Source organism: Mya arenaria, chromosome 1 (genome assembly GCF_026914265.1).
Source record: "Mya arenaria isolate MELC-2E11 chromosome 1, ASM2691426v1".
Taxonomy (NCBI): domain Eukaryota; kingdom Metazoa; phylum Mollusca; class Bivalvia; order Myida; family Myidae; genus Mya; species Mya arenaria.
Genome location: NC_069122.1, coordinates 33,473,217 through 33,485,701, shown reverse-complemented (window position 1 = coordinate 33,485,701; position 12,485 = coordinate 33,473,217). Strand labels below are relative to the sequence as shown.

The 12,485-nt window shown below is 33.5% G+C and overlaps 1 pseudogene; it reads right to left on the bottom strand.

Annotated features, from left to right (window-relative positions):
• Positions 1–5,934: 5,934 nt before the first annotated feature.
• LOC128226573 (uncharacterized) lies at positions 5,935–6,865 on the bottom strand (annotated as a pseudogene).
• Between the last annotated feature and the right edge of the window lie 5,620 nt (positions 6,866–12,485).

Sequence of the window (12,485 nt, the reverse complement as noted above, 5' to 3'; positions counted from 1 at the left end):
ATTCCGAAGTCGGTCCCTGATCTTTTTTTTCGACATAATTTGCATGTTTCCGTTTCATCGCATGGCACTTAGCAATTTTTTAAATACAACATGATTTTTGGTATTGATTGTTCAAATATTATTCAAGTTAACTAAAAACCATATGCCGCGTACCTGTATAACTTTATATTTTTGTTTACTTATTGAACTCAAAATTTACTCTGATCAGAGCGGCCGAATGATTCAGACATGTATGTTATCACTACTTCCGGATGCTGATGATGTGAATTTCATAGTGTTTTATTGAGGAAATTTATCAATAAAGCCGCCATTGAATGCTTACAACCATCAAACGGATTTATTTTCATCTTACCGAGGGTAGCATTTTTAATTTGACACGTTAATTTTCAAGCAATACAAGTTCGTTTGAAAAACTCATGTGATTTCAATTTTGCAAAATGGAGATAAAAAATATCAAATATGCGCATACTTATTTATGAAGTTTCATTCTAAATGAAGCCAAATATATGGATATGTGCACAGCATCTGTGAATAAGATGATTGTTTACCTATGTGCATAGAAAAATCTTGGAGCCACTCTCAGTGTAAGTACATGACATTGTGATAAACCATCTCCATGGCATTGATAAAAACAATCTTGCATGCTCAATTTTGATTTCCTCTCTTACATAATGCACCAGTCAATTGTTACCACGGTCCCCTCGAGGATATACCAGGGAAAAGGGCTGTGTTTTTTACCTTTCAGGTGCCCTCGTAGCTAAAGAACTTCAGCGAACACATTATATATTACCTTTTTGGACGTGTTGTAAACATCAAAAAAATAAATATCAACATTACAGTTATGGAAGCCAGAACTAGTGTCCTCGCAATGCTGGGTGATTGCGGTGGTTTTGTCTTCCCTCAAAATATATCAGGAAATTGCTCTTACCTTAGATCCCCGGGGTGTGGGGTTATTCACGGGATTTTACCACCAGTTCGTTCTCGCAGGGCAGGGATTTTACCGGGGATTGGCTGGATGAAAATCCGGGGGGGGGGGGGCGTGGTTACAATTGTCTGATGCATACTTTACAAGTTCTTTTTCTGAAGACGCTTTGTGCTCACTTTTTGTTTTCTAGCCAAGAATGAAAATCAAAAATTAGTCAGAGATACAGTATGGTGATGCATTGTTATTGATAGATCAATATAAATTTGTGAAGTATTTGAGGGAAAGGTATTTGGTTAAATTATTTACAAGTGTAACTTTTGAGTTTTATTTAACAATGCAGTGCCGAAAATTGTGGAGATATAATTGAATTTGTATCAATTAATCAGTTGACTTGTGGCGTTTAGGGAACAAAATCAAAATATTAAATAAAGATCCCTTATGTTGTGGAATAGTAAAGTAATGAAGATTTAATCTCACAACAGTCTTTCTCAAATGCTGTCAAGGCTTTTTTATGCTTAGGAATATCTAACCTCGCGATGTCAGACCAGAAATCATCTTGGCATGAGATTGGATCACTATGTATCATTATCCACCAGTCAATTGTAACCACGGCTCTCACATCCGGGGGTATACCGGGGATAGCCGGCGAAATGGGCCATGTTTTTACCTTTCAGGTGGCCCCGCAGTGCCAGGTCTTCCCGGAAAATACAGTGTGGATGGGGCTTAACCTAATATCCCTTGGGTGCGGGGCATTTGGTGGAGGCTTTACCATCAGATTATCTCCGCAGGACGGGGACTTTAGCTGGGTTTGGCTGGACCGAAAGTAAAAGTCCCTGCTATACCGGGACCGGGGGCGGGAGGCATGGTTACAGTTGACTGATGCATTAGCTTGTGTATTCCGATAAAGTTAAGAATAAATATTTATTTATATAACTTATACTTTGTAATCTAATTCAAAGATTTGAAAAAGGTATCAATAAATGCAAATATACATAAATGACTGTGCAAATCTTTTTGTATCATCCAAATATGAGTACCTTGCAGGGTGAATGTTATTTGTAAAAATTATACTAGGTGAGATTACCTTTCCAATCGCATACACAATGCAGTTTGAAACCTGAATAATTAAAACAAATCTTGGTTGTAGACCATTACTATTAAATAGTTGATAAGTCACAGACATTATAAGGTACAGTTTAAAGGGGCTGTACTAAGTTAATGATGAAAAAGCAAAAATTTAAAGAAAATTGTAGAAAATTGACATAAACTTGGTATCGATGTGTACAATTAATGCATTGAAACTTACTACTGATGATCCCCATCGTTTACAAATGATTTATTAATAGCAGTTATTTCGTGTTTTTTCCTTTAAAAAAGATTACTAGGTATTGTCGTTCTAAGACAAAAATTTAAAAAGTTGTCAAAATGAGAGTGCAGCTTTAAACTCATAATAAAATGTCAATGCACTTCAGTTGACATAATTTTAAACAGATGAAAAAATGTTATTTTTAAAAAGCACAATATATCTTTTATGTGACCTTACATTATTTAAGGAATTTATTCAGATCAGTGACTTTTCTTGCACTTAAATGTGAACAAGAAAGCTTGGGATTGAACACTAAATGAAACAGGAATGAAATTAAATGAATCACAAAATATCATCAAATTTATACACACAAATGTTATTTGATATACCAAAAAATGAAACTTTTAAGACATACAAAAATTTAAGATTTACTAAATACGGTTATAAAAATGATGAATACATTTGTAGGATTTGATATCCTACTAGATGTAACTCGGCTTCGTTCATTTTTCTAAACTTTCTCTCAGTGATGAGGAATAAATTTTATTCACTGCAGTTGTGTTTTCTAAGTTTATGAAAATAAGAACAATTGAAACAATTCATTAACTACTGTTGATCAGTGCAGATTGTGGGAGGTCATGGTTGATTTCAATGAACCACCAATAAGCCATGCCAAAATTGGATACTGATTGGTCAGTCAGGTGCTTTTGGGAGGAATGATTAGCATGAATGTTAATTTTAACCATCATTAATTTTATGAATGTTTACACAATCTTTGAATATTGAAATAACAAGCGAAATGTTAGTTTGAATGATGAAAGCCATGAAATATGTGAAGTATTCAAAAAGAGACCATTTTTTCAGCTTGTGTAAAAAATGAGAAAATTGTTAAGTAAAATTATTTATTGTTTATCAGGAAAATGTTGAAATCTCATGTTTAGGCCTATAGTGATCATACTTGATTGCTATGTTATTGGCACTTATTGCAATATGTTTTATTCATTGCAATATTTATGTAAAACATCAATTATTATGTAGACTTAAGTTTGTAGATAAGAAATTATGGTATAGGTGATGTGAGAATGATCTCATAAGTCTTTAAAACCCCTTTTGGTATTGTGAGTTTTTTGCTCAAGTCTTGTTCAGTTAAGCTTTTGAAGATTTTCAAAGTAACTGCAAAACAAGTCCAGCTGTCTAGAAAGACTATGTCAAACCCTGACCAGATATAATTTCTTGTCTTTTCAAATTACCAACTTGGCAATGGTTTTAGATCATAACATAGGATATTGGTTTGAACATGTTAGTGTTTTTGTATGTGGAATGAAATATCATAAGTGGCACTAAATTGAACATAATTTATAGTTCTCATTGATATTACACATAGCCCCAAGTACATGTTGATCTAAGATTTAAGGCTTGGATGGAGTCAGGGCAAGAAAAATGCATGTTAATACATTGTACTTTCCAACACAAGAACTGTTTGTTTATTCAAGCTAATAAAGCAATCCCAACACCAAGGAACTGCAGTATTGCATAACCAGCTTAATTGACATTATGAGTTAGAGTTCAAATTGCTGCAATTAAAGGCACATCTAGTTTTCAGAATTATTCAAACTCCGATTTAGCAACCTTAATTTAGTTATATGAACTTCTTTTGCGAAATGAAAGTTTTTTTAGATTTACAAGGACGGGTGAAAAGTATTTTTCAAATGTACTGCAACACCTGATACCTGTTGCCTAGGAATCCAACAAATTCTTGGCACTCCAAATGTTACAGTACTATTCAATTTGGAGTGCCTGAAAAGAAAGCTTCTTGATTCTACATTCAACATCTTCTTTCTGTATGACATATTGGACCAGGGAATCATGAACCTACAACCTTTTGCATCTATTGAGATAGGGAGCTATCAGGACAGTGACAGAGGACAATATAAGAATGGCCAACTGCTGCATTTATAGAGTTATCTAATGCATACAAATTAAGACGGAGAAAATAATTCTAATTTTTTCCAAACTACTTCCTTAAGCATCTTGTAAATGTATGTAGTTGTCTTTTACAATGATTGTTCAAAGTTACAATGGCCCTGTGGGTTAAAGATGCTCTGTCCACGGGGTAACAGGTTTTGTACATAATAGGGTTAAAAGTACTGCGTTTTGATCCAGTAGGTTGTATTCGACTCAAGTAGATTTTTGCAGATTCGGATACCACAAGGCACAAGCCGAGTAAAATCAAAATCTACAAAAAACTACCAGAATCAAATATGACATTCCGCCATATCCGGATCAAAACGCAGTTACCACATTTTAGCCTAAAATGTTATAATTATGGGAACTACTTTTATGCGCAGTCACCCATAGTCGCTTAGGTGTTAATCCGATCTGGTCATTGTTCAGTTTAATTTCGTCCCGTCCAGACGTCCAGTATTTGACTTAAAAAATGGCGGCATCAGAAAATGGCGCTCGACCGAAGACAAAGGCTTCGCGAAAAGTTCAAGAGGCCATTGAGTCTCTAGTGGAGGAGAACAAGGAAATACAAGAGGAGCTTGTGAATTTGACTCTGAAGAACGAGACCTCTTACGACTCTCTGGATGCTTTACGTCGTGAACGCTCGGTTCTACAACAACAGATAGAAGAGCGGCGTACCGACGTCACAAGAGTGGTATATGGCCGTATTGCACTGGAGCGGAATATGGGTTAAAGTATTTTGTGATATGTATTGCATGTGGATTGATGATGGGTATAAAATAAAGAATAAAATTATGTTTGATATTCCATTCTCACTAGCAGTGTGATGAACTGCTGTTACCATGTTATGAAATTTGATGGTCAAGGTATTTAAAAGACATTTCAATATTTCATACTTTAAAAACGATATTCATCTCATCTTAGTCTACTCAACTTGCTTTGCTATGTACAAAAGTCTGTAGCAGTTATATGAATAGCATTGGACAGAAGGCAGTGCCTAATATTTATCAACAGCACTAAGTTATCATGGTAACATGTTATATGAATTGAATACCAAGCACAAATTAAGAGGGAGAAAATAATTATTCACTTTTTAAATAAAAACTACTTCCTAATAGCATTGTGTATGCAGTATGACATAGGTGTACAATGTAGATGTCTTTTACAAAGATTGTCTAAAGTATGGCTCTGTGGTTTAAAGTTCCCCTGAAAAAGAGGCGACAGGTTTTCTATATAGTATATAATTACATCATTGAAAATCTTCTCTGAAACTGCAAATAACAGTCCTTTGATTAAAAGGAATTGATCAAATTAAAGAAGTATGTGTGCCAAGCACGTAAATTAATTTGTACAAGTCTGATTTAACGACTTTGGGAAATTCAAAAGAACTACTAGTATGACTTTATCTGATTTAACGCTTTAGCCCCCCCCCCCACTCTACACACACTTAACTAGATTTTTAAAATTTCCTTTGCAGCTTGCAAGCAGTTTTAGTCTAAAGTTTAAGCTAGCCCATTAAACAGTGACCCCTTGTGATATGAGCCGATTTTTTCAATGCTTAGAACATGGTTGTCAACATTCCCCTGAATGAGGCCCTAGTCCATCAGTGCTTTCAGCACTTTGATTAACATAGTCAATGGTCACTCAATCTTCCAATCATACAGTTACAAATTGGTTTAACAATCACAGTTCCATACAACAACATAAACACAGCGAGAGGAATAACCAAATATTATCCCTAATAACTATAGTAGGCATTTCTCAATTCGAAAGCTTTGAAAACAAACATAGATAATTTTCTATTTACGTTAGTATTTTTAGAGGTGAATAATTCTATAAATTTAAGCATATTAGGTCTTGCAAAATAATATTTATCTATGTAAGCTTTTCTTATATCAGTATACAATTTACATTCAAGAGCAAAATGATATTCATCTTCCAGTGAATCACATAAATGACATTTTCTTTCCGAATAAGGTATAGCAGCTGGTTTATGCCATCTACCAGCCTCTATCTGTAATCTGTGTGCAGACATCCTTAATCTTGACAATGCAATTCTATACTTATCAATGTTAACATCCTTTAAATATGTTGTTATGTTGAAATCTGCAAAAAGTACATAGGTTCTAGCTCTGGTAGACTCTGTTAATTCTGAGCTCCAACTCTGTATAAAAATATCAGTAACTCTTTGCTTAAAAAAATTTAAAAATAAAGATATATCCCCAACTCCTTGGTTTAACCATACATCATTGAATCCAAGCCTCTGTAATAATTCTCTTAACATGTATATCCATGATCTATTATTTGGATTTCTATCTACTTCTAAATACATTTTATCATATACAATTCTGACATATTTTATGGTTTGCATATTTACTATTTTAAGCCAATATCTAATCACATTTACAGAACGTTTACTAAACAATGAAGTCCTACCTAGTTCACCATAAACAAAATTATTTTGAGTTTTTTTTCTTACTCCTAATATTTCTTTACAAAAATTTAAATGTACTCTTTCTATTTGCTGACTATTAAAAAGACCCCACACTTCAGAGCCGTAACTTAAAACTGGATATATATATAAGTTTATCAAAAATATCTAATCTATGCTTCACAGACAACGTCGGAAATTTGGATAAGCACTGTCTAAGTTTATATATACCCTTCATAGCCTGTCCTGACAATGTTTCAAAAGTACTAGTAAAGGATTCCCCTGGTGTAAATACAATTCCAAGATATGTAAACTTGTCGACAATTTCTACTTCCTGGCTTTATACAAAAAAATTAAATTCCTCCTTAATCTACCGCCTTTTCTTAATATCATGACCTTTGTCTTTTGTGAGTTAACACTTAACTTCCATCTATCACAGTATCTCTCTAGTAATAAAAGACCTTCTTGTAAACCAGCCTCTGATTCTGACAACAAAACAATATCATCAGCATACAATAATATAAATAGTTTAAACACATCTAAATCTATACCCTGATGGTTATTAGTCATGAAATACTCTTCTATATCATTTAGATACATTGAAAATAAAAATGGAGATAAGGATTCTCCTTGACGAACACCTAACAGACATGTAAAACTATCACTTAAAACATTGTAATATTTTACTCTAGACTTAACATTCCTGTACATTGAACGTATAATATCTAACATTTTACCTCTTACCCCAAGTTTAATAAGTTTATACCATATCATATCCCATACAACATAATCGAATGCCTTGGTAAAGTCCACAAATGCAGTAAATAACTTCTTATTTGTATATGTGAAATAGTTTATAATGCCATGTAGAACAAAAACATTATCAAAAGTTCCCATATTTTGCATTAAGCCTGCCTGAGCCTCAATATACACTTGATAATTTTCAGCCCAATCAGTAAGTCTAACATTCAAAACTTTAGTAAATAAATAACTTTCCAAGTGTACTTAATAATGTAATACCTCTATAATTACTTGCAACATTAACATCTCCTTTTTTATGTAAAGGCACAATGAACCCTTCAGACCACTTCTCAGGGAAATAACTAATGTCAAATAATTTGTTAAACAATTTACATAAAGCTGTACTAAATGCATCATTGTTTGATCCATACTTGAAAAATTCATTAATATAACAGTCAAGGCCACCTGATTTACCGTTATTTAATTAGTACAATGAGTCTAATTATAGGGAAACATCCCCCTCCCCCCTCCCAACTGATGGATATGTAATGTGCAGGACATTTTGCCACCTACCAAGGGAGACCGGGTGGTAGATTGATATTGAGCGATATGTTTGGGAGTAAATGGGCATGAAATCTACAACTAAGTATATAACTTTCTTATCAATATTTGAAGTTAATTATCAAACGTAATATTAAATCTAAAAGTGGTGCTTTGCTGAAAAAACAACAGTTTTTTTATCCCTCAGATGTCATCAGTTGTTGTTTTTCAATCATCATTAATTGTCTATGTTGTATAATTGTTGTGTCTGCAAGTTGACCTTCAAATTCATTTTTGTGCTCTCTTATGTTTAAATCAAACTTAAACAGAAAAGTTTTTGCATTGCTGGAAAATCTTTATTAAATGTTTGGCAGTTATTAAACTTCCACAAATTTAACAGTTCTTATAGTTATGTTTTTGTGTGATATATATATATATGTAACATGTTGACATATATTTTTCAAATTAAAGGAAACATAAAAAATCAAAATTGATGATAACGCAAAGAGCATTTTCAATTTACGAACGTTTATGTGTTTCTTTTTGCCAATCAATTGCAACTAACGATGATTGTTAGAGCAGAATAACAGGGTACTTCAAAGTTCTTATGCACAGTTGCTAATATGTTTTTTTCTGTTTTTATGGGAAAGTATTTTTCCAACCATAACGAATACCTTCAAGTTGTTTGCTTACTTTTCAAAGGTATTTCCTACCTGCAAACTAGATTGGTCTTGGTTAGATGCAAAACTGAGCAACTGCTCAAAGTCAAATTTGGTATTTTCGTTGTCAGCTTCAGAGGTACTTTCAACGTTTTATCTGCCTGTTTGACATATTGAGTAGGTATGTCTGAGACTGCTAAACATTTTTTAACATAAAAGTTGTAACAATTATGCCCACTGGTGAAAGGTACCCCTAAGAACATCAGCCAGTGGTATTTCCTAACGCTGATTACTATTGAATTACCTGTGTCATGCTCATTATTTTAAACTTCAGATTTCATAGAAAGCGCTCATTTATCACTCATCAACATGTTTGTGCTGCACACACTGGGAGTTCATCAGTGGTAGTTAAGATTGTCCACACATTTTCTCGAGCTCAATAATTGCTTGCGAATATCTCTTAGATACCCATCCCAACAAGCATGCATTCACGTACAGGATTCCTGACTGTGTCAGCAACCATCAAGAGATCATTACAACACATGGGATAAAGCTCTTTCCGTTGTCTTCATTATGGCCACTGAAAAATAATATGCTTTGAATATAAATTTGCATGTATCATAATGTTTTCTTACTATCGGTGCTTGGTGTCCGCTAAAATACTATGACAAGAGTCCATATTTATTAGTCTACTAAAACAAGTCATATTTTGTTTTCGTCGGATGTTATTCATTTTCATGACTCTGTTTGGAGAGCCATACAATCATGACTACCTTGTGATAAAATTTTGATCTGTATTTTGGTTCAAAAACTCACACAAATAACTTGACAATGAAATATTTCAGCATTGACAACGTTCAACCGGAAATTGTTTCGGCGGTTAACTAACATCAGAATATAGGACAAAATATTGTAAACACTATCCACAAGTACCTATAAGTATATCAGTTATGAAGATCAAGTTCTGAGTATGTTTGTCGTTATGCTTTTAGAAGTTTGGCAACAACACAATTTGCGTTGTGTTGATTTCTTAGATAGTTAACTAATGACACTGCTGTTTGTTTGATTTTAAGACTTGGTAAACATGTTACCAGATATGCATTGCACTAAATAATTGTTGAGTTATGCCCCTTGTTCAAATTAAAAATAACAACACATAGCTTACCATCAATGTTTTAAGGCGTCACAACCTTCCCTTTCATCGTCATTCATACATTATATATGAGCCAAGAATGATAAATTACTGTCACACATAGTTCAAGAAGAAAATCGTTGTTCCGCATTGCAAAAAAAGGACACTAGACATTTTAATTTATTTCTTGTATAATTAATTTGCTGTTACTCAAATTTCCTTCAATAATATAATGAAAACTACGGGGAGTAGCCTATAAGTAATGAGTTGAAATATAAAACATGGTTAGAGGCACATGATAAGAGCACGAAGAGACTCTGCATGCTCTTACTTTCCTTGCTGGCAAAAACTCTATAATGTTATAACATTCACTGTCTTGTGGTAAATTAATGTTGACAAACCATTGTACTGCTTATAGTTGTTTGGCAGCATGTCCAAGACCTTTCAGGTATATAATTATGCTTTCTGCAATGGAGGGCTTGGAGTGTGTGTTTTTGTGGAGAATTTCCATGCGACGTGTAGATTGTTTTGTGGCAGTATTTTTTTCAATTCATCAAAATTAAAAAACACAACAACATTTTTTGGCATCTACTAATAGTATGCCCCTTGAATAGATGTGTTAACGACAAAGCAAGAATCCATTTTTGTACGACCTTTGTATATGTTCTATTACTAGAATTCTTCTGAAAGTAAGTGCGTTTTAGCATGACTGTTTTATTATAAACAAGAGGGTTCGGCTAATACTTCCCATTCTTACAAGTGGCAGTAAATTGTTAGTTTGTCATAAATGTAATTATCTTATTACTGAAAGCTACTGCATGAGAGGTATACATGTTTTTGTTTCATTCCGAGTTGTTTTCGCATTTTGTGTCTGTGTTTTAAGAGTATGGAATTGTTTTTTTTAACAATGCCGAAAAAATCTGTATTGATCTATAAATAGTGGTTAGTTGATACTGTCTCCGTGGTCTAGTGGTTAAACGTCCGCCTACGGAGCGGGAGGTCGTGGGTGCGATCCCTGGTCGCGTCATACCAAAAGAGGTTAAAATTGGTACAAGTAGCTCCCTTGCCTGGCGCTCGGCATTTGAAGGGTAGTGCTTGGAAAAGTGGTGTACTCAGTACTGGTTTAACCCAGGAAAGTTGTACCCCGTGTATCGGTGCTTTACACCGAGCACGTAAAAGAACCAAGGGATCTCTTCGAAAAAGAGCTAGGGTATCGCACCCGGACTTCCTTGTATCCCACCACTGTCTCTTCAGCGTACTGTCCCTTCAGCAAAAACAAAGGACCCCGTTGGAAATAAGTGCTTGCACTTTCACGGGTTATCCTTGACCGCAAGATCTAAAGATATACTTACATACATACTGGCCTGAAAGCCTAAGTTATAGTTAGATGACATGAAGTAACTTTTTAATGATTAAGAAGGGCATGCCCATTCATCTTACTGTCTTAGAAAACTACCTTATTGGCTGTCACATTGTCAGCTCAAAAGCGTCTATCGGATGAGCGGCAGTTGAAAGAAATTCTTAAAGATTAAGCTTTGTACTAAATGAGTGCCTATCTGCGGTTCCATTGGCTGAAAATGTAGGTTCTATTCTAAAAAAAAGATTCAAAATGTAAATACCGTTCGCTATGTGAGGTATAAATCTTGTATCCGGAATAGCCTTCATGTTGCAATATAAGCACACAAGTTCATTTTAAATATAAACACCATTCTCATTCGAAATTGAATAAATTTCACACTTACAACAAGTACAGAAATGGGGATTTTCAAATCTGACTTAAAACGAAATGATTTAGTTCTACTTTTAGATACACAAATGTGTGTTACAGTTTAGTAGTATTTCCATTTTAAATAGACCTATAACTTTAATTCCGTATGAAGTTAAACTTTTCAGTATGTGCTGAAATGTTGTCCTTTCTATTTGTTTCTTTTGCTTTTAGCACAGATAATGTTATCGAATATATGTATCACCATTTTTTTTTATTAAGTTTATAAATCGTGCCTGATTTATTCCGGCCAACACCGTAGACCCATGCTTAATTAAATGTATAATTTTCAACCGGTATTGTGCAAATTATAATAATAATACAAATAATGAGATCTGTCAATAATTATATTTAAATAAATATCGTTTTGTTAACAAGTGTATCATTATGATTTAAAGAAACAGGGGCGTAGCTAGGGCCTAAAAATCTTGTAGGCTCGATGATTCCAAGTGAGTTTCTGGACTTTTATATGCACATAACATACACTCAATTATATTTGCAATGATAAAAATAAAAAAATAAGCAATACACCCTGCACCTAGTTTAAATAAACACCAAACTTGCTTTGATTAAAAAGAACAAACTTTGGTGTTGTTCAAAGTGTTTGAGTAGTTAGTTTTTATTGCTTTTTTTGGTCATTTAAATTTTGTCATTTTTCAAAAAAGTTATAGACCCAGGCCTACAATGCCAAAATGTAGCTACGCCACTGAGAAATAATAATAATAATAATAATAATAATAATAATAATAATAACTTTATTTAAAGAAGGTAACACGTTCAGACATAGGCATCATATTATGAAAAACATAATATATTATAATATATTAAATATAATATAATATATATATATATATATATATATATATTTGTATTACAAAGTTAGTTCCAACTAAATTACATTACTATTTGATTTTACCGCTCTTTAATTCTACAGCTGAATGCCGTTTCACCAACCGTATGCCGTTTCAAAACTTTTAGTGGCGGGAAATTTCTCTCTGAAACATCCAAATGGACGATTACA